This window comes from Lathamus discolor, chromosome 21, assembly GCF_037157495.1.
Source record: "Lathamus discolor isolate bLatDis1 chromosome 21, bLatDis1.hap1, whole genome shotgun sequence".
In the NCBI taxonomy this organism is placed as follows: Eukaryota; Metazoa; Chordata; class Aves; order Psittaciformes; family Psittacidae; genus Lathamus; species Lathamus discolor.
In genome coordinates this window covers 4,017,681-4,041,337 of record NC_088904.1, presented here as the reverse complement: position 1 = coordinate 4,041,337, position 23,657 = coordinate 4,017,681, and the positions used below count along the sequence as shown (strand labels likewise).

The 23,657-nt window shown below is 47.1% G+C and overlaps 1 protein-coding gene across 5 annotated transcripts in view; it reads right to left on the bottom strand.

Moving 5' to 3' along the window:
• LOC136003324 (guanine nucleotide-binding protein G(I)/G(S)/G(O) subunit gamma-7) overlaps positions 1 to 23,657 on the bottom strand; it is a 66,640-nt gene that overhangs the window by 14,290 nt on the left and 28,693 nt on the right. Inside the window, exon 1 of one of the 5 annotated variants that reach the window (XM_065658848.1) lies at positions 18,986 to 19,085. The exons of 2 other annotated variants lie outside the window; for them this stretch is intronic. The gene's annotated coding sequence lies outside the window, so the exon portion shown is untranslated. 2 more of the 5 variants (XM_065658850.1, XM_065658849.1) reach the window with 2 other exon arrangements.

Genomic DNA, 23,657 nt, shown 5'->3' with positions numbered 1-23,657 from the left:
TTGATAGCAGTTCCACATTCAACAGGAGGGTATAAAGACTAAGCAGGAAGCTGGGCTGCGCCGTGGCACGGGAGTATTAAGTTATAGAAGGAGATAAAAGAAAGGGAAGTTTAGGCTGAGTATCACAAAGTTTCCTGGGAATTTCCCATAACTCCTGAGATCTGAGCTGGGAAATGCTGCAAGCATCAATGCTCAAGAGATTTAAAGCAGGCAGGGGAAGTTTTACCACGGCACAGTGTTCCATTCCCTTCTTTACTGAGCGTACAAAGAGTGCATCGTGAGGTCACAGGAATTTATTGGTCCCATGGGCAAAAGTTACTTCATCCCGAGATCAGCAGATTGGAGGGCATCAGCCATGATCCTGCTGAGCGAGCAGCCCTCAGCCAGCCTGGCATTTCCCTCTGCTCCTTGGGTGCTGAGTGCCTGGAAAGGTTTTTAAAGTGACTTTTGAGCTTTCTACAGATAAGCAAATGCCCAAAGAGGGAGAACCCTCTGACTAAAGCAGCCACATCCACCTCGCCCCAAACGTGAAACGCGGTACCAACCGAAACACCGTGCAGATGCAATGCTCTCATCTTCAGCTGTAAGCAGAGGAACAGGCAGATGTACCTGGGCCTGCACACCAAAACTTTAGCACTGCAATGGAGAAGAACTGTCAGCCACCCAAAAAAAACACTCTGTTTTAAAGCGGAGGCCATCTGGTCACTAGTGCTTGTGTCCACCTCTTTTGAATACTACCTTTATTGCTGCCCCATGTCAAGCTTTTCAGCATAGTTGAAAGAGCAAGCCTCCTCTTTCTACCTGGGAGCCTCAAAACCAGCCTTATGTTGGAAATGGGAAAAGGAGACACCAAACTGTTTTACAAGGGAAAAGGAAAGAAAACAGAGATGAGGGCACAGGAGTCGTTTTGGTAGAGAAAGCAGCAAAGAATTTCCCTGTCAGTAATGCAAGGCTATGAAAAGAAACAAGTCCCTGGCTTATCTACACTGAAGCAATCGTAATGCCCAGATAAAATGCTGTCCTTTAAAACACTATCTTATCACAGGAATAAGTCTCTTTCCTGAGACTCCGAAACAGCCAGTATCTTCCTGTGCCACATGAGCACTCAGACAAATTCAAAGGCACCCCTCAGCTTGCAATCTGGGAGCAGAATGCTTTTAGGTTTTATTATCTCAAACTTACTTTTCTTCTCCCCACAACAGCATCACACATTTAGCACCAGAGGTAGCCATATGGAATTTAATGAAGATTACAAGAAATCCCTAACGTAAGAATCCAAGGCAAACCCTGGGAGGACAAGCCTTAGGAGCATTGTGCCAACTATAGTCTCTATTCAGCAGAAGATACTGGGACTTTTGCAGGGCTTCAGAGAGCCGTTGTGCTGAACAAGCCCAGCAGAGCGTGTTTATTGCACTTCACACAGCGCTGTCTGCAGGGGATGAAAAGGGCAAGGAGTTTGGTTTCGACTTAACTTCATGTTTTCATTGTGGAAAGAGTATTTGGTGGGAATTACATCAGAACCACAAGCTACAATATCATCATTGTAAGGCTCGGCCTAGCTTGCTCCACACTGCTTGGGAAGATAGGGAACTACTAAATAATCAGGGTAACATGGCTGTTACAAACCTTCTCAGCACAATATGCCCCTCAGCTACCTTTTCTTGTGTTATGGAAAAAGAAACAGGGTTTCTTCATTACATTTACTGTAGCTATTATACCTACATGCATTCAAATGGCATTTCAAAGAAGCTAAATATAGCCCTCCAACCGCTGTTAAAGCAAGCAGCAGTTGACCCTTGTTTCCTTGTTTTCTGCAGGGACACTGTCAGCCTCAGCAGGATCCAGCTGAATAACCCGATGAGCAATGCCTCGAGCTGCCACGGAAGGTGTTTTCCCCTGGAACCAGCACTGACACACCACTGCAGTTAAGAGCCAGCGAGGAGGTGGCAGATAGAGACCAGACATCTGGTCCCACACGTGTGAATCAGCCTGGAAGCAGAACGCACAATTCACTGTAATTTAACCTTTTATGACTCCTATATGCACACACAGAGATGTTTTGTTACTACTCTGCAGGCTGAGCTGAAGACAGCGTGGTCTGAAGCCGTTCTGGTTACCCCTGGTGTCACTGCAGAGACAGTCATCTGGGAGGCTTAGATGAGGTCATCTGATGCTTTAGGACAAGATACCCCACACTGAGGAACCTGGGCCATCTGCTCCAGCATCACTCTTAATTATTGACCTTCAGACCAGAATTCAAGGCTGACTTTTCTTCCTTCTATGCTTTGTCTGAACTGAAGCCAAGGAGTTCAGGGTGAACTCAAGGCCAGGTTGGACAGAGCCTTGGGCGACACAGTGTAGTGTGAGGCATCCCTGCCCATGACAGGGGATTGGAACTGGACGATCTTAAGGTCCTTTCCAACCCAAACCATTCTGTGATTCTAAGTCTCCCTCCCCCCTTCAGCCCACCATCTACAACATCAAAAATCAAACAGATAAGCAACACGGGTGCCCCTGTTGGGGGAATTAATCCCCCCAGCCTATACAATAAGTGATAATCCTGTTTGTACGCCTGTTCTCCAGACAAGCTGCACACTATTGGGAAGCAGCATTCAGCTGATGCTGAGCAAACAAGAAAAATGCTGACCAGCTCCTTGGTGAGTCTTGGTGCAGCACAGAGCCATGAAGAAGCCTCTTTAGGAATGGTAGCCAAAAGCATTTCAGACTGTTCTGTGTGACTGAAGAGGCTGATACAGGGTTGGCTACTGCACACCTAAACCAGCTTCCAAATAAAGCACATAAATCACAGTGTATTTTCAGCTGTCAGAGCATTGTTTTACATTCTGTATATTCAGAAAGCCTTTCTGAAGCCATGTTAGCAAACCCAGAGGATTCACAATACTTGGCTCCTGCTGATGGTGTAGTAGTGACTACACCGTTGGTCCTAAGGGCCAAATGGTGCTTGCATAATCACTGCATGTAGAAATTGTTGTCAGTCCACCCCATTTCAAAATATCATTCTATCTTTACGTGAAGTGAAAATAAGAATGGTCTAAAGCATATTAGGAACTGCTAACTTCAGTCTGCAAAGCAAGGAGAATCAACTACCCAGTTGATTCAAATAGAACTGTGTATTTCTGTGCTAAATTCCCAGCTGCCCTATCTTACAGCATCCAGACAGAAAGAGGCCTTTAAAGTCCATTTCTCAGCAGAACTTCTAGCACATTTCAACTAGCAGAGCTTGAAACATCGACTGATGTTGGCCTTACTCTGTCAAGAACACAGAAAAGCTGGTTTTCCAGGTTCATAAATGACATCTCTAGTGTGAGCTGCTCATGCTCCTTTGCTTTGAACTGCAATTACTGCCAAGGAGCAGCCACATGGAAACCTCTTTACTCGGTGCATCTGCTATGGACACATCTGGGTCACGACTTACTTGCAAATGCTTTCTACTACTGTAGTGAAGAGCCTTCAAAGCTGTGGGTGAGGTTACCTGTTGCAAATACTCATGGGGTAAGGATATGAGCAGCAAAATCGCACAGTATAGCTTTTAAATCCTAAATTGGGTTTATAGCAGTTGCATCTTGAGTCAGTGAAGAAACCAGATGCCCCCACATACGCAGTGAGAGCCTGCAATGCCTTTCCAATCTGTGTGAAGCTGAAGGATAAAACACTAACTCCTTTTGCCATGGGTCATCTGAAAGATGCAAGCCTGTGAACGGTGGAGTGGAGCAATGGGTGTTTCAAGGGGAAGACACTGAATGCAAAAATCTCTCGAGACGTAATGGTGCCACCAATGAATCAAGGCAACGATGCACTGAAAAACACAGCACCTAGACAGGCGGCTGCAATATCGAACTTTCTTTAGCAACACAGATTAAGTAAGACATTGACTCGACAGCCATGGGCAATATGTCCAGACACTGACTACAGACCTCAAGCAATAAGAAAAGAGCAGTTTCCACCAGCCTAACCCCTGAGAGTCCTTCAGTGACCCTGAAACAAACATGATCCCTGCTCACATTACTACCTCACCTGCATACAGAGAGCTACTCGCAGCCATGACCAAGGAGGAAAGCGATTCAGGACGAAGTAATGCAATGGCTATGACCCTGTAACTGCTGGGACCCCAAACACACTGCGGGGCTGAGCTAAAGCAAACAGGCACATCCTCGTGGCATGTGTGCAAGACTCATCTTGAGCACTGAATTGCGGCTTTAGCCCAATACTGAACAGCAGAGCACCACATTTCAACATCTGCCCAGCACCTCAGCTGTGAGGTTTGAGCCAGTCATGTTTGGGTATGGGCTACACTAAATCATATATCTTTTTTGCCAACACAAACCCCAAATCTTCTGACCCTCATTGCTAATGAAGCCTCTGAGCCCAACAGCGAGCACCTTTTTCATGCAGCAGCACCTCATCTGCACTGGGAAAGTTCAGAGCCATGATTCCACACTGGTACTCTTCTACTCGGTGTGAAGCAAAGATTCAAAAACACCTTCAACTACGAGCATCAAAACCAATCCACAGCTCAAGGTAGCCTGAATCTGGGCTGGTGCGGCACTTGCTAGTGCTGAACTGCTCAGGGATGCTTATTCGCTGCAGCTACTGCCTGCAGGGGGGATTCATTTGTATCTGGGGGCCAGTTCCTTCTAATTTCACTAGAAATGTGAGTGACCTTTAGCAGCACAGACATCACATGAGTGTCAATAGAACTGCTTTCTTCAGACACCCACAAAACACACTGCTACGAGAAGAGTCCTATGACTTTCTCCACTCATCTTGTTTTCATTACTGATGCAGCTACAGAGGGCTTGGGAGAAACTCATAATAGGTCATAGATGAGGGCTCACCCTCCTTCCCTAAATCAGCTGCAGGCAAGCAAAACCCAAGTGGCTTGCTTCCAAATGCGAATGAGGACACAGCCTGATCAGCCTGCTGACTATTTCTGCACTTGTTTCAACCACCAAAGCAACAACTCTAAAAGGCCAGTATCTCCATGTGACTGCAGTGTCTGTGCGCCTGTTTGCATGCAAACCCGGGTCTTTTGGTAATCCTGATGACTGCAACATCATGTGAGGGTTTGCAACAAGGAACAACTCCTACATCAGCGCTGGAATCCGCTGGGCAGGCAGGGAGAGGAAGCAGGTCGTGTTCTTTTGTCTCTTTTACAGGAAGAAAAATCATGTTGGGCTGGCAGCGGTTCAGCAATGAGCTCAGGGCTGGGACTGGAAGCTGCTGGGGAAAGGCTGGGCCTGCAAATAAAGCAGAGAGGCTAAAAAAGGAACTTGCACATTGTGTGAAAGGGTTGTACCAGAAGGCACGTGAAGGATCTGCCTTCAGGTAATGGGTGACCTTTGGCTCACCGACTGTTTTCCACAGGGTTGGTGCTTATAGTTAGAAAAACACACACAACAGGTTAGAAAAAACCCAAGATCCACATAAAACATTCAAACACCCCTAAATGCACAGCATTAAGCAGTTGCTATTATGCAGGTGCCATCCTTCTCTGCTTACACTGTACCTGAGCACCACTGGCTGCTCACCTGCACCTCTCCAAGTCCCAGGGCACTGCAAAGTCAACCCTCTACTGAAATCCTGAGGACTACCCAATGGCACTTCTTGCCCCCAGTTTTTATTCACACACTGGACAAAGAACACAGCCCTGCGGTTACCTCAGCCCCCCATTTCTGTATGAATTCCCTTGCCAAGTGAATTATGTGCCTGGCAGCGAACTTGAAAGAAAGAGAAGGGCAAGAAGCTTTCGTTTTGCACAACAAGCACTGCAAAACCTGACAGCGTCTCAGCAGGTCTGAGCCAGTCAGCATCAGCCCCACAGCTCCTGGGGATGGAAGAGCCTGTCTCTGGAGGACCAACCTTTCACAGAGACAGCACTCGCCAGCCCCAGAAGTGCTCACTCTTCTCTATACATGGCCTTACTGCAAACAACCCCCAAACACATCCACTTTTAATGTGCACTCGAGAACTATGTTTGTGGGGGAAAGAGATGGCCCGAACGCCTTGCAGACAGAGCAAAAACTGGTTAAAAGTTGCCTTCTGCAGCTGTCTGAGGCTTCTTGCTTTTATTTATCATCCAACAGTTTAGACAGGAAGAGCTCCTAAAACATTTCCATGCAAAGTTAAGACCAGATGAGCCTAAAGAATATCAGTGAGAGACTTACACTACCCTCATGCTAAAAGCAACCAGATCTCACACCATCAATCATTCGTGGGAGTGATGACTGACAGTGATGGCAATTAGGAAAAAGGAGCAGTCAGCCCAGTCTTCCCATTTAAAACTAGAACAAAATGCCCAGCTATAACTGGATTTAATTAAAATCAGTGTAAGGTGATTCTGTTCAGAGCAAGCTCTTCCTCCAGATGGGGAGATCCACTGGTACAGGCCTGAAAGTCCACACACTTCTCAAATGCAGCATCAGCCAAAATGAAACCCAATGCAGTGGCCTGACCCCCAGCTTATGGCATTACTGCCTCCATTTAGTTGGCAATGCTGAGGTTCTGCATCAGGACAAGCTCCCCTCATTTCGAAATGGATCGATTCAACCTGGCACTTGATGAAGGTGAAGTTCAATTCAGCTCCAGTCTAAGGCTGGAAGAGCACAAGTGACCAAAGCTGCTTTTTGTGGACAACTGTGACAAGAAATGAAAAGTTAATCCAGCATCACTTCTTGATTTTTCCAAGACAAAATGGACTTAAACAGCCACAAGACGTATATACCACTGTCCACCACTCCTGGAATGTTCCTGGGAATACAGAAGAAAGAATTAACATAAACATTCCACACAAAGCGATTGGAAAAGTCCTATTTAACACGTGCAGCCTCTTTGCAATGATGGAACCAAGAAATCCCATCACCTGTGATACCAGGCATGGGGGAGACTTACAACAAGCGGTGATCTCTATCCTCATGCCAGTTGCTGTCCTGCACACTCAGTGTGCCAACAGGCACCCAGTGGCACTGGGGCTGGCTGGGGAAACCAGTAACCCTTCTGTGAACACCGGCTTTACGCAACCCAACTCACGCTGGCACTGACAGATGCTGTGCTGAACACCAGTGGTTGCGGTGACACTTCCCAGGACAGGAGGGTATCTGTGTGCTGAGCAGAGCCCATGCCCTGGTGTGGGCTGTGAGGCACCAGCAGAAAAGGGAGAGCAGCAGCACTGCAGGATGGGGGCATTTTTCACATTGCCAGCATTCCTAGGGGAGGCCGCTGCTGCAGAAATCCCTTGTCTCAGCCTGGAGAAGAGAAGCTGCGTGGAGACCTCAGAGCAGCTTCCAGGGTCTGAAGGGGGCTACAAGGATGCTGGAGAGGGGCTCTTCATCAGGGACTGTAGGAACAGGACAAGGGGTGATGGGTTCAAACTGAAACAGGGGAAGCTCAGGTTAGAGATAAGGCAGAAGCTCTTCCCTGTGAGGGTGCTGAGGCGCTGGCACAGGGTGCCTGGAGAAGCTGTGGCTGCCCCATCCCTGGCAGTGTTCAAAACCAGGTTGAAGCAACCCAGTCTAGTGGAAGGTGTCCCTGCCCACAACAGGGCGTTGGAACTGGATAATCATAAGGTCCTTTCCAACACAAATTATTCTATGATTCTATGATAAAAGGGAGAAAGAACAAATCGAGCTTAGAGCTACAACAGTGAGCACAATAATTCACTTGGCCACCTTGTGTGCTTCTGAGAGACTCTGGATGGGGCTGTGCTGAATTTAAGGTTAAAAAGGCATCGCACAAACATCTGCTTATCAGCACCCCGCCCTGCACATACCTCAGCACATTTACATGGGTTTATATAGCTTATATTATGCTCATACATTTCAAAAGGACCTATTTATAAGATTCAGCTCTAAGTATCAAAACAGAGTTGACAGCAAGAGGAAAACTGGAAAACCATAACCTCTCTGCAGGGGCAAGTTAACCCAAACTGGAACAAATGACAGGCACTGATACAGGAACCAACGTGATTTTCTGGCTGCCCATCTTACTGCATTCAGCAGTAGGGGACAGGCAACAGGAAATTCATATCCCATGATAAGCTCCCTTACAGAGGGATGAGTGGAATTCTACCAGTTTTCTAAGCAAATTACACCAATACACAAGCCACCACGGAATCATGGAATAGTTTGGGTTGGAAAGGACCTTAAGATCATCTAGTTCCAACCATGCTGACATTAAGTTCTCTGTGGGTGGGCTTTTGGCTGCAGAAACCCTTTCAGCACCTTGCTGCACCCCTGCATGAAATAATAAATCAGAGCCCATTCCCAGACTTAACTTACAACAAACAAAGCAGAGCACACCCTTACATCCATGAGTGGTATCTCCCGCTGAAAGAAGAAATTGATTTTGGTGGTATTATTTAGTTACTTAGGAAATTAAGAAAACAATGACCACTGACATCAAAAGTTTCATAGAAAGATTTCTAGTGACCTTCATGCTTGAAACCCCCCCCATTTTACCTTCAAAATGACTCAGAAGCCAAGGCCAGCCTAGCTGTGTGCCCTTAAATCCCAATTTTTATTCCTGCAATTTAATACTAATTGCATTTGCCAGAAAAGGGACAAAATATTTCCGTCCTGTCCAGCTTTGCTACTACGAACCAGCTACAGAAGGCTGCTTTTATCACTGAAATGCTGCTTTTAGTGACCAAGCCTGGATAAAGAAATCACAGAAGAGACTCACCTGAGGTGTGTATACCTGGTATTGCAATACGTAGAGCACAGTTGTTAATCCCTGGCTAATTAACATCTTCATTTAGCAGCTGAAGTTATGAGGAACACATCACCAGTGCATTTAAAAGATACAGGTTACATACACATGCTATTAGTGCCACACACCTCAGTTCCTACAGCTGATCCTATTTCCCCTCCTCCTTGCCCATTCCAATAACGGTTAGTCCGGTACTTCTTGCTCACAAACTATATGTTCTGAAAATACAACCTGACCCATTTTATTGTATTTTTCATAGCATTCAGCAGCAATACTGATCTTAAGGTCCTTTCCAACCCTATTCTATGAATACACTCAAGCTGCTTAAAAACCTCTAGACCGAAGCACCAAGCTTAAAACTCCAGGCTCCTCAGTCAACTCTTAGCTTGCCAAGAGCTAGACACTGAACAAGGTTAGGAACACGTATTGTACAATGTGGAAAGACAGTCACAAATCCAGCCACCTAAACAGCAAGGTTTATTTCTTCAACATCTAATGCAAGTCCTGTTTGCAGTCAGCTATAGATCAGCCTCTGCCAGCAATACAAGATCCAGCCTCCAGAGCACTATTGTCAAGCTCCTGAAAGAGAGGGCTGAAGTAAAACAAAACTATTTGTAAAACGTAATGGGATTGTTTTCCACCACCACTGGAGAATGTTTTTCAGGCACTCAGCCAGCACCCACTTCAAAGAACAAAAACACATGCGGTTACTGCGCAGCTTTGTGCTTTAATATTCAAACACCCCAAAAACTAAGCCAGGCTCAGCCAGGCAGCCCGGCCACCGTCACTTTGATGCAGGAGAAAGTACGTCAATGGGCTGCATCACTGCAGAGGCTCCAGGGTCGGGGAACCCTCCTACAGCATCTCCCTGCCAACGCAGTGAGCACCGTGTACCGCTCCCCTCCGCAGCGCTGCGGGCTCAGCCAGAGGAGGGGGAGGAACACAAACCACCGAGACATCGCTTTTCACAACAGTAAAAGGACAAAGCTGAGTCAGACGCTCACGCACAGGCAGCTCTTTGTAAGGTGTGGAGGTAACACGGCAAGGTCTGGAGCTGTCCCATAGCAGGGGTGGGAGGAGGTAACGTGCTGCCAGGCTGCTCCTGGCCAAGGGGGACCAAGGATGTCCCTGCCAGAGCTTGAAACGGGGATGCAACTAGTCTCATTTCATCTCTCTCAAAGAGACATCGGAAGAGGTTGTCCTGATGCCACAACTCTCCTGCTCTTGCTCAGGCACCATAAAACACCCCACAGTTAAAAATCAGAGCAAGCCAGGCAGGCACAATGACAGGAGCCACATTTATGCTGCAACACCAGGCCTTCCTGCAATTGCATTTTAATACAGGACCATTAACTACATGTTTTGGGCTTGTTTTACAACTGGCTCCTGACTGTCTACAGAGCTTAATTTAGATGTATGAAAAGAGACAGGTCTTAACTAAGCAAGAAGTGCAGTTTCTAGCAGCCCTGTTTTGCTATGAGAGCTATTTGTCAATTCCTCAGATTCCAAGTAGTTAAAAACTGGGCTTTGTTCTCACTTCCCACTGTTTAACATGTTCCAAGTCTGGCACTAATCTAGCTATATCCAAAAGGACCCAGACCTAAAGCTTATTGCACAATGGCTCTTTTCTGAGCAGGTTTTCAAGCCGATGCAGCAGGCTACTGGGAGGCACATGAACCCAAGGCCAGCCTAGCTGCGTGCAAAGCATAAAGCTGTGGGTAAAGCATAAAGTGTCAGCTAACTCCATCAGCACCATGCACAAGGGGAACGCAACTCAACCCGCCTGCAGACACTACAAGCCTGATGTTATCACTGAGAGATTCTATTTGTACCAGGGTCATCCTGGAAAAGCCAAGAGGAGAGGAAGCCCTGCAGACTCCTCAGTTCTTGTGCACCACACACAACATTCCCAAAGGGCTTCCAGCAAAAAAAGTAGGAATTAAGAAACGACATCAGGCCCACGCTGCCTCATCAATGGAAGGTAAAGGTTATTCCTAGCAGCTCGCTGAAGTAAAAGAGAAAGTCCTTGTGCTATACAAGAGCCTCAAATGACTCCTGCTCTTTGCCTGAAGTTGCACATTCACACTAAGATTGATTTGATAGTGCTGCATCTACTTGGAGTCTCCATACTAAAAATAAAGGAAGAAAGGCAGGATTTAGCATCATGTGAAAATGCCTGCCTGGGTTTGGTGGGGTGGCCACAAGCTGCTTTGATATTAGTTGCTACTATGGCTTAAAAAAAAAGCCTGTTGGGATACTTGGCACTGCAGACTTTCTCCTGCTCTGCAGCAAGCTTGGTTTTGGCTGCAATGTCCCACACATGAGGTCCTGGCTTGCTTCTGAGCCAAAAAAGAGGCACTAAAAAGGCAGTTTGGAGCAGGCTGGAGACTGGTGAAGTTACTTATCCTGAAGACCATCAGGGGTTAAAGCAGCACATCTATGGCTCAAGCACTCTCTTCAGCAAAGCTCTAAAGTAACTCAAAGCACTCTAGCAGTAAGATCCACGGTTATTGCCAGCTTGCACGCCCAGAGGTAGTATGTTTGCCAGCCATGGCTTAGACCTGAGAACTTTATGTGTCTGACAGCAGCAGATCTGCTGCTTGCAAACAGTCCCCAGCCTGCACTGGGAGCACTCCGAGTTCATGCACAGATCTGAAAGAGTGACTCGTGACACATACCTCTGCGGTCAGAAGTACATATGAAGCAGCCCAGCTGCAGTTAAGACCAGCCTGGTCACAGCAGAACAAAGGCAATAACTACAGGACAACAGGGAGCACTGGCAGAAGGAGAAGCAAGCAGAGAGAACACTCATTAAAGCATTCAGAGTCATGACACATCTCACGCTGCCACCCACAGCTGATGCTCCGGTGACCCAACCACAGCTTGCAAGGGACAGAGGAGCTGAGCTGCACTCGATGTGCCAACTGCTGGCCAGGCACCTCCAGCTCTTCCACCTCCACCAGTTTCATCTCCAAAGCTTTGGTGCCTCACACCCAGACTCTGCTCTGAACACCCTTTGTCCTACAGATCACGCTACAGTTGAGCCCTGGGAGCACGCACACACATGTGCACACACGTCCTTTGAAGACAAACACTGCTTACACCCAGTGAATCAGTGTAAGTCAGCCCAGCTCTGAGCACTGCAGTGGAACGGGCTCATTTCTCTTAATGTCAGTGTAGGAGTTTGCAGCTCTTCGGTGCCAGCTCCAGCGCTGAAGGATGCAGTGTGCTAGCATTGCCTTGAGGAATTAAGTAAGATCAGTCCCAAATTTAGGGACTGGCTAAATATTCTGCTAATGTGTTCCTAAATGCAGTTGGTTAAAAATAAAAGGGTATATTTTCATGTGGCATACAGCACATTGCATCATCTGGCATGTGTGGCGAGACAGATGGTAGGAATAAGACAGAGCCTTCCCTTCACAGCATTTGCTACCATGTTAGGAGTGTCTTCAAATGACTGCTTTATAAGTTTTCCAGAGGCTGTTTAAGGCAAGAGAGATTGGGAAGCAGAAGATCAGCGCTCCATTAACTACAAGTGGTTCTGAACAGGTTAATATTCCACAACTTGTGAAGCAATTGGTGATGCTTAGGACGGGACAGCAGGTTCCCAGCTTTGCAGGAATCCTGTAACTCTCCTGTTCCCCCCCAGTCACCTACTTCATCAGCATCAGCCCTAACCGCTCCTTCAAGTCAGTGCATCCGAGTAAACACCACCTTTGACCCAATGCTGCACACTTGTAACATCAAATCCCTTGGTCCTCAAAGAACGTCACTGAAGAACAGCATATCATCACCTCACTCCCACCAGGATCACAGGAAGACTTGGCTGCCAGCCCGAAACCGTTGGCAATTTTACGGCAATAGGATGATGACAAAACGCCTGCTCAAATCCATGAGCAATGGATAAGTGCAGCGACATCTGGCTCGGAATTACAAGTAGAGAAACTGTAATACATTAATGTGGCAAAGTCAACCAGCTTTCAGCTGATACCCTCCTCGAGTAAGTAAATCCAAGTCAGCAGACCTATGGAAACTGAGAAGTGCATTTGAAGGCAACATCATCCCAAAGTTAAAAGCAACAAACAGCTCCATGTGAGCCTCTTGGCTCCTGTATAGCCCAGAGCTTCAGATAAAGTGTCTGAAATAATAAAGCTCCACCACTGAGGCCATAGAAGCGAGGCAGAGCTCAGGTGCCACACAGCTTCCCACCAGGCTTTTGGCTTGGTACAGTCCATAAAAGCCATCAGAGCATCCTGCTGAGCCATCCCCACCACTCAGGGGATAGCCTGTGATGATACAGCTGCCTCTTGCACTGCTCTGGCTGTACATTGGCAGCATTAAGGCAATTAAAAGGCCATGTGCTGCACTCTCCTTCTAGCAGGTTCCCATCCAAATGGATAAATGCCTTAAAGTGCCAGGAAGGAAGCACCATCGGGTCGCGGCAAACCCAGTTCTGCATGTACCGAATGCAAGAACTAGAGTTCCTTGAAGAAGTGCTGGAGGAGTGGAGACTGGTTACAGTGCCTTAACCCACTGCAGCAGTACCTCTGTAGCAGACACTGCTTTCTAAGGGTTTAAATCTGAGGTACAGCAGCTGTCCAAAGCTATTTGCAAGTTTATTGTAAACAAGTCCAGCTTCTCAGGGCTCTGCTTTATGCAAGAGGTGGCAAATTAAGCTACAAGTTCTGTGTCCAAACAAGATAAACTAATTCTCTACTGAAGCTGTGCAGAACTACCCCAAACTCCTGGAAGAGGAGCCTGAGGCATCACAGGCAGAGAAGTGAATGAGCTGCAGGATGCAACAGCCTTCACTGGTACTCACATTTCCAGCCATCACAGATGGAGGGGGGGGTCTTCCCTCTTCCTTCAGGAAGGAATTCAGGACTCGGTGCTCAGAGCACAAGCAGGCCTCCAAGTTCATCCTGCAATACCCTTGTGCCTATGCCCACACTTGAGTAAGCCTGTGGCTGCACTGCTTGTAGTCTTGTCCAGTAAGGCTTGGCTTTAAAAGCTTGGGAGCAGTATTAAGTGAAGGGCTATCACAAAAGTAGAACTTAAATTAAACCTCTGATGTAGCTTTGCATGAGAAAAGCCCCATGCTGCATTAGTTTATACACAGCATCCAGGATGCTGAAAGAGTCCAGCAAGCCCATGGATGTTTGCAAGACACCAGTGGCTCATGCTCAGCTTCCATCCACTCTGCCCAGGAGCCGGGCTGCAGCTCAGCACCTATTTTCATCTCCTGTCAAGCTGTCTGGGTGCACCAGTCGATGTCAATTCAAAAGCACCGCTGCACTTGAGCAGGTAACTCGTGGATGAACTCAAAGTGAGTCACAGCTCAAGGCATCTCAGACCATTAAACTGACTGAAGTTATGGATGGGTTAAGATCAGAGGAAATGTGGAGTAATTTAACATGCTCCAGAAGTGTCCAAACCCCGAGCTGCAGAGCTCAAAGGACAGATGTTTATTCCCCCCTTTAATTTCTGTTCAAGTCACAAGCGCCTATAAATATTTATCTACAGAAGTCATAGCACTAATCCTATCTCCTTCCTAGCTTTTAAGTTGAGTGATCAAAGTTGTGCAATTTCTTGAAGACTGTATTTCAATTTCAGTTAAGGATCTCTTCTAAAGACTAATAACAAAAAGGCGTTTTTTCATAGGGGAAATTAAGTTAAAATGCTTATGTTCTAGTGAAAATTAAAAGGAACATCAAAGTGAAAATCAGGCAGCTTAATTTCACACCATCTATTCCTAAAAAGGATGACTGCAGGCAATCCCCTTTCAACAAATGCCAGAATGAGGGCTTCACTTTTCAAGCAAAGCATTTCAAAGCACTGCCTCACCTACCTTCTCACCCACAGATACCCCCAGCCTCACAACAGAGCATGAAATTTGCGTGGAAACTCCTCTACCTGGTCCCCAATCCTCTTCAAAAATGCTCTGAAGAGCAACAAGCAAATCCCTCCTCTGTTCCCACCCGGAGGCACAAGGAAAAGGGAGACAAAAGAGGCACTTGCTCAGAAGGTTACCCTAGGAAAGGGCTTTGTTTTCCCTGCCCCTCTATCCTCAGCTGGGTAACACACAGCTTGCCAGTGCTGGCTTGATCAGAGCTAACCCACTAAGCTGCATTTCATTGTTAACTATGACAAGCGACCTCTGAAATTTCACCTGATAACTAAATGAGGTTAAAATCCGGTGCACAGCGTGGTAAACATTTCTGAGCTATTATTAGCCAAAGGAAAGAGCATGACTGAGCTCCTTCAGCAGCCAACACAGGCTGTTTGCCCCGTCCTGCTGCCAGGGACATGCAATACCATTGCTGGGGCTGCACCAGGACAGGCCACTGCTGTAACGGAGTGGATTAAAATCCAGTGCTGCCAGTCAGACAAGCATGTGCAGGACGTCTTCAACAACAAACCACCCCGGGTGCATGCATAGGGATGGTTCAACCATCAAACCCAAGGCATTAGAGGTGCACTGGGGGCACACTGCGCCTAGAGTTCAGGGGAAACTGAGAAGCTGCAGAGTTTCCCAATTCATGTATCAGAGATGCTTGCTTTCCCTCCTCTGCATCCAAGGAATTGACGAGCTAAATGAGACTTCTTCAGAAGCAAAAGGCCACACTTCCCCACGTGAGGGCAGCAATTAGGACATGATCAGAATATGACCATTCTCCCCCCCTGTGCACACTGATCCTGGGAAGTTGTTTGTCTCCACTCTCCATTTGTCATCCTCACTCAAAGAGCACATGAGTCAGACTGTGCACCACAGATGCTGCTGATAAAAGCACACTCCATTCGGGAATATTAGCAACCCTGCAGAACAAAGGCAGCTAAAAAATAAATCCCCGTCCACTGACTCCAAAGCAGCTATGCCAGTAAGTGTTGGGTAAATGTCACCGGCTTTACACTTTGTACAAACATCAATCTTTGGATGGTCCAGATTAACTCCTCGACTCCTGCAAGATCAGAAGCACACTATAAAAGGTCAGCAGCCAGGTTCCACCTTGAGCATGGAACAACCAGTGCCTGTCCCAGTGCTGCTCACTGTAGCTCTGTCCCAACAAATACCACAAAGAGGAAAGAGGAGATACATAACTCATCTGCACACAGCGATCCTACACAGGGTGAACTTTCGCTATGTATAACTTCCCAGAGCAGCAAATATTCGCATGGAGCAGTCATAGCAGCTCAAGCCTCGGCCAGGTGGAAGCTTGACCCTAGAGCTCCAGGCAGATCGTAATGCTCCTTTCAGAGCTACCCTATTATCTAAAAACCAAACAAAAAAGCCCACAAAAATCACACATAAAAATCCCCAAACAGAAGAAAAACCCCACAGTGACCCAGCCTGAAGGGTACAACTTGTCTGTTTTGGAGCACAAAGCCAACTGCAGCACAGCCTGTCCTGACCAGAAGCGGGAGTCCTCTGCTGTCAGCACACAGCACATCTCTGGAACAAGCTGCTCCTCCAGCATCAGCCTGTTCTGCTTGTACCCATTTGTTCTTTGCAGCACTCACAAAGTGGTTCTGCAGAATCCCATAATTAGAACAGCACAAACTCTACAAACGGCACAGATTAAGGGTCAGGAGCTCCTCTGCTCACGTTCCAGGTTCAGATTAATTTGGGTATAGTGTTTTGAAGCTGTGAACTTCAATGAAAGGAGAAGTTCACAACAGAAAGGGTCAGCCTCTACACACACAGCTTCTATAGTGCCCAGGCTGCACCAAGATTCACTGTGCAAAGCTGCTCATCCTGCATAGCAGCCAGGAGGAGAGGAAGGAAAACGTGCAAGAAACCAGCAGTCCACAGCTACTGGTTTTATGGTTTCTAAAGCTCCAGGACTTGAAATGATTTGAGGGTCATCCTCCATCACCACTGTATCTCACCTGTTCCAACACAGGAAGCAGGTTACACAGCACTCGCTGTGTGCCAGCGCCTCAGCCCACCTGCAGTCCTGCATCCTGCTCTGAGGTCCCCAACACCAGAGGGACTTGGAGACGTCGGAGCAAGTCCAGAGGAGGCCATGGAGATGCTGCGAGGGCTGGGGCAGCTCTGATCTGGAGCCAGGCTGAGAGAGCTGGGCTGGGGCAGCCTGGAGAAGAGAAGGCTCCTGAAGGGGAGACCTGAGAGCAGCTCCAGTGCCTAAAGGGGCTGCAGGGAATGTGGAGAGGTGCTTGGGACAAGGGCCTGTAGGGACAGGCCAAGGGGAATGGCTTGAACCTGCCAGAGGTGAGATTGAGTTGAGCTTTGGCTCATTGTATTGCCATGAGAAGTGTGGCGTGCTATTTCCCCTGCGCACAGCCTAACTGAACAGCTACTGCGTGACAAGTGACCCTGTGGTCACCCAGATAAACAACAGAAGCTCCTGTGGCCATCAGTGTGACTGCTATTGCTGTCAGAGCACCGGGCTACGGTTCTATGGCTTTTATTTTGGGAAAAACAGGGCTATCTGGGAATCAGCATCAGCCATCAGGCAGATTCAAAAGCAGCAGGTACAGCAAATAAAATGTTAATCAAAACAAAGGTTAATGCATCACAGGTCTGCACTGAGAACTTGTTTGTCACCTCTCCAGGTCTATTACAGGCCTCCTAAGGTGAGATAAGCTAAGCACTTCCATCAGCTTGAGCAGAATAAACTCATCATCAGCACAGCCATGTGGTTAGTCTTCACTGTGCTGTAACTTGGTCTTGTAAGGACAAAATACAATCTGTTGGACTTGCTTTGTACATGAAGGATAGCTTCTATCTACCCTCCAGCTATTTTCACCCCTTGATGGATGCAAATAACTTAATTAAAAGCTCTGGAGTTAACTCTTCATCCCATTTTAAAGAAGACAAAAGCAGGAATGTAGCCCGCTTGAGTCACACAGCAGGCTGTACAGCATCGTCCCATCAAACGTAACCCCACAGTTCTCCTCATTTTCCTTTCCACATAATACTGATCATAAATGAATCAGCTGCTTTTGGCTTGTTTGGCAGCTGAACCCTTGGTTCAAGATTAGGTCACAGAATCACAGAATGGTTTGGGTTGGAAAGGACCTTAAGATCATCCAGTTCCAACCCCCCTGCTATGGGCAGGGATGCCTCACACTAGACCATGTCACCCAAGGCTCTGTCTAACCTGGCCTTCAACACGCTGGGGACTGAGCATTCACAACCTCTCTGGGCACCCTGTGCCAGCGCCTCAGCACCTTCACCAATAAAGAACTTCTTCCTTATATCCAGCCTGAACACAGGATAGAACACATGGAAGCCTTTCAGTTACCCTCCTCCACTTCGAGCTCGGTGGTACTTCAGTGCCTGATCGTATCAGACACCCTTTCTTGCACAACAGCCTCAGGTCTTGAGAATTCATGTCTTGCTGACAGATCCCACCCCCTGCTGTCACCTCTTTCGGAACCCTCAACAAGTTAGCAGTTAAAGAAGTCTTCAAACCAGCCACTTGGAAAAGCATGCGGAGCTAAGAGCCTACAAACGTGTTAGAGGTAGGCTCTTAATGGCAAACTAATTATGAATTTATCTCAATAGCACATTAAACCAACCAACCTCTTCTGCAAAGATGAAGGGCCCCAGGCCTGCTGACCTTACAGCAACACAAATACTTTGGTATCTTCTGGCAACAAAATAAGTCCCTTTAAAATACCAGATATTTCTGGGCAACAGAGCTCCCCATCTAATTTATGGCCTTGCTACCAACGTGGGAAACTCATTATGAGAAACAAGCGAGGTGCTGCTTGCCACCTCCCCCCTATCCCAACAAACCCTGGTAAGCTACTTCCCAACTGCTTCCCTCCTGGTTCCCACAGCGTCACACTGTGTCTCATTTCAGCCAACCATAAAGCCTGAATAGGACAGGGCAAAGCCTGCAAAACCCAAAATGTAACTTGCAGATGGAGCAGCTTCTAGACCAAACAGAGCACAGAGCAGTTTGCGAGGGCTCTTTAAATCATTACCTCCCTGTTCCTTGTGAAATGACCTGCAGACATTGTGACAATTTGAAGAGCACAAAAGCTGAACCATATGGTTTCTGCAAAGCTGCTCTGAATTCTTCATACATCGGGACGTATTTATCAGCTCCAGAAAAGGCTGCCTAAAATGCAACCAACTCACAAGCTTTCCACCTGAAATTACTCACATAAACAGCCCAAATACGAAAAACATGGAAGGCAAAACACAGGTATTAATCTGCTGAATGAAGCTGCTCACATTCCCATTCAGAGAGCGTGAACAGGATTTGAGCACTCAGCCTGTGCTGCATACCTGTTCAGACCCAAGATCCAGATACCACGAGCTTAGGGCTCCACGTCAGGGCAGCAAGAGCAATACACAACCACAGTAAAAAGGTATTTCTCAGGCCCTTCCTGGAACTCCCTCAAACTGAACTGCCTGTTGATTTAGGCAGGCACCAATCCAGGGAGCGCTGGCACTGAACCAAGCTTCAGCAGCAGTTGCAGTTCTGAATACTGTTTTTCCTCTCTCTCTCTCTGCCTGGAACCACGTAAATAGCATTTCTGTTTGCCATTAATCCGTCCATGCTTGTAATTCCCGGAGTTACCACTGCTGGGAACAGACTTGGGTGTCTTCAGATGCCCAGGGCTTCCCTGCCACATGGACCTGCAAACAGCCCTCCAGTGCAGAGAATAGCGGTGGTGGGACTGGCAGGACAACCAGCAAGGCAGAGGCATGGTGGTTTTATGGTTGTGCATGTTATCCTGCATGTTATCCTGGTGAGGAACACAGAGGAAACTGCAAGAGAAATCAGGAGCAAGATGCCAATGTCTGGATGTGAACAATCCTTCCACAAACACAACTTTGTGACATAGGTTTGTAAGCTAATGACTGTGAAGAAATTCCACAGGCTTTTCTGGGAAGCCTCTGCAAACCAGAGATGCTCAGCGATAGGAATTTCACATGGGATTTCAGCCAGAGGACCAAAGGAATCTATCCACCACTCATATTCTATAGTGGGTACAGAAACCACTGAAAGCATTAAGAAATATTGTTCTAACTCAAATTTATGCCTTACTGACCACTTGCATTGCCAGGTGAAGTATTAAGGCGAAGCACACTTAGAACAATGGCATCTCTACCACTATTAATTTCAGTGTAATATTAAGAAGGAGCAATGGTATGAAGGAGCCAAATTATTGTTCTCTGAACATCTGAGACTGGAGAAAGCCCTGATAGCAACAGAAAGAAAGAGGTGAGGGTTGATAGAAACCATTAGCTGCACATCACCTACAACTCACATTAATTCTGCTGTTTGTTCGAGGGAGGAAAAACTAAAGCAGTTGGATATTACAAGAGAGAAATCAAACTGCAGAAATGCAGCTGCTGAAGTGCAAGTTTCTAACCTATGAAATGGAGGAACAGCCTCCAGGCAAAGGCTGTTGAAAGAAAACAGGGTGTTTAGACTAAGGTGCAGGGACACTGCGTACCAGGAAGGAAACCCACTACTACCACCAGGCTCCATCAAAACCGAGCAGGTTAAATTCAGCTTCGATTAAGCAAACCTGACAGCCAAAGAACTGCATTCTGGAACAGTTTCATACAAGCTGTTAGGGCATATTCCCAGGCATACTAAAGACAAGCAGGATTTGGCCTTTGAAGCAGAGGCTCCAGAGGTGGGACGGTTGCCACCGTGTGCCAGCCAGGCACTGCCCACAAGCAGGTTTCTGGGTGCTCAGGCCACAGGAGCTAGTGACACATGAGAAGCATTAGTAAGACAACTGAGTACTGCCTGAGTCACCCAACCACAGGAAACTCACCGGAGATCACCACATCTTCTCCCCCACCCATCGTGGGAAGGGAAAGGGAGATGTCAAGGAGGGCCAAGGCAGACAGACGACCTCCCAAGCTGGGTAACTGTGCGAGATGATTCACACAGCCCCAGCCGTGTGAACAGCCTGTAAGCACATCACTGCTCTTCCCCATCCTATAGTAAATACTGGACCAAAGCCATTTTCTTTCTCTCAGGGAGACTCCCAGCGTTGTTTTGGCACAAAGACAACAGAGCAGCAGTTCCCATTCTCCAGCTATGGCAGTTCAATCCAACTCAACTCGAGCTCTGAGCTCACCTCCCCTCCTGATGCCTTTCAGGGTCCTTAAGGGACCATGACTACCCTTTTTGCCCAAGCTTTCCAAAACCAACTGCACTTAAACTGAACTTGTTGGGCCTGTGAACCCTGTTTCCAGCCATTCTTTCCCAGTAATGCATTTCCCAGGTGTGATGCTCAAATGGCAACCAGCAAGAAACATGCTCTTGCTGTGAAATCCAGCACATGACTGTGGGAAAGGAGAGGTTATTTCCCCAGAGCTACTGAAAACAAGAGGCGTCAATTCATTTGAAGGACATCCGTACCAAGACAGACAGACCAAAGGAAGCATCAGATCTCAGAGCAATGGGAAGGCAAGAGGTACCACCAGCAAAAATAAATACACTTTGTGTATCCCCATGTGATGCATGCAGCTACTCCTCCGCTAAGTGCAGCATTTCACTCGTACCCACCTCAAGTATTTCACATCCCTTCAAGCTGTAAGGCAGATTTTGGGTGTTAACTGCACTCTCACACCCTTATGCTTATTCAAGCTAAGCATGGGAGATGAGGGTAGATAGCCCTTATTGTTGTCTTGGACATACCTCTGAACCTGAACCCCTGCACAAGTTCTCCCTTCTCCTTTTTCCACTATTCAGCAGCTTTGAGAAAGTGGGAAAAGCAGGTGTAATTAACAGCAGTAATGGACTGGGTGCTCCCAGGGTGCACCCTCTTCATCTTTGTGGCCTCTCACAGGTCTGTGACCATCCCCGTTGAAAGGCTGCAAACATCACTTCAGGGTAGCCAAAAATTCATGGCCCTTTATAAAGGCCCCCAGCTCCCAAGGCACGAACTGTCTGTGTAAGTGAGGGACTACAGCACATCAAGGTGACCCTGAGCACCAGAGGAGACAGGTACACAAACAGGCTTCTCTCAGTGAAACCATGCAGCGTGATATGGCTGGAGGGCAGCCAGGAGCAGAGAAGCCAGGAATGTATTTGGAGACCTACACTGCTGACAAGTTTGCTGCAAAGGATCTTTTAGGGGTGAGTCGTGATTGTGACAGAGATACCAAAGGGGGTTCCTTGGTATTGGTCTATAAAGCAAATCTGTTCTGCTGAACCTAGGCATCTAGCCAAGCGCTGAGTTGTTGAGGCAAAGATGTTTCATGCAAAGTCTCTTCTAGTCCCTCCTCTGTATAGAGAGCGCATGGAAAACTGACAGAAGATGTGTTCAGATTGCTGGATTTTAGCATGATACAAATTTAACACTGAAGGTGTCGAGAGGTACAAGGAAAGGAAAAAAACTGATGAAAAACACTAAACCAGGTTACAAACAATCTCACAACATCTCGACACCAATCACAACATCTTTAGTCTCCTAGGAGACTAAAACCTGAACAAGAGAGAAAATCACAACATTGCTCAGATCTTTTTTTGACATATTAAACTGGGATTATTTCAGTTATACTATTTTATGTTCTAATATAAATATTATACTGCCACAATCTCAAATTCTCCCTTGCCCATCTGCACACTGCTGATTGTGTCCGATTAAACACACAGGGGAGTTTTGCACATGCTGCAGAAGTCCTAAATCCTATCCTGTTTCAAATGCAATTCGACTTTGAGCAGTTGCTGTTGCATTTAAAGTGTTTCCTTAACATAGGAGCACTAGAGACGGAGCACAGATTCACTTGTCAGCTTGACTCGTGACAGCAGCACCCCCAGGAAGGAAGCAGAGCAGCCTGGGTTTGTCCAGCTGTCCTCCAAGATTCCAGAGTTCCCAGCACACTTTCTGAGCACAGGATGCCTCAGGGAACAGTCACATCTAGCTCTGCAGCAGCACATGCCATGGTTAGAAAGGGGGTCCTCTAAGCCACTCTCACCCTCTGTTGCAGAGCTACACGGTGTGCAGTGAGAGCCTTGAGACCAAACCACAGTCCTGCAGACTAGCCCAGGTTCCTACACCAGCTCTGCCACAGCCTGGCCTTGGGAAAACAACTGATCTCTTCCCTGCAAGGCCACCGTAAATCTTAACAGAGCACTTAAGACAGACAGAAAACAGCATTTGTCACAGAGGAGATGCTGATAAAGGTGTAAATGTGCTTGCACAACAACCAACAGCTAACCAAAAGAAACCCTTTGCACAATGCAGAAGTTAACTATTAGTCCTCTGTGGATCATCTGGTGCAAAAAGTACTGGGATCATTTCAAACCATTAAAACCCCCACCAAATATTCTGTAAGATGCATCTATCGGTAGTGGGGAGCTAACAAAAACCCTGAAGGTTTGAATTACAGCTTATCTCCAAAGTTCGCAACAAAGTGTTTGTGGACTGAGAAACCATTTTTGCTGAACACAAGGGTTTACTATGAAAGATTAACAGCTTGCACTCTACTCTGACATGCAGCCACGCTATAGAAGCCCCAGGCCCTGCATCAGAGTCCTCTCCCCCTCCAAACAAGAACAGGGGCAGCTCCTTCAGCCGCAGACAAATCAAACCCTGGAAGCTCCAAAGCCAAAGTTCTGCCTTCTGAGCTAATCTGCTTTGCTTTCAAAAGGAACCAGGCTTCTTAGAACAGTCTCAAAATACTTCCTATTATTCCTTGTGTCAAAGCATGACAAGTTTTGGTGATTCCTTACAGGATGGAGCTTCCCAAAGAGTGTCACTAAAGCTAACCCTACCATCATTAAGAGTAGGTCAGGATGAAGGCGTTCATCCTAGCAAATACTTTGTGCCAGTTAGTCCACTGAAACCAATGAGAAGTGGCAGCAAGTGCTGTTCAACACACTAAGGAATCACTTCCTTTTTTTCAGGAGCTGGCTGCACTAAGACTGAAATTAGCAGGAAGTGCCTTTCCCAACTGTTCTGCAGAACTACCCTCTCCTCATCTC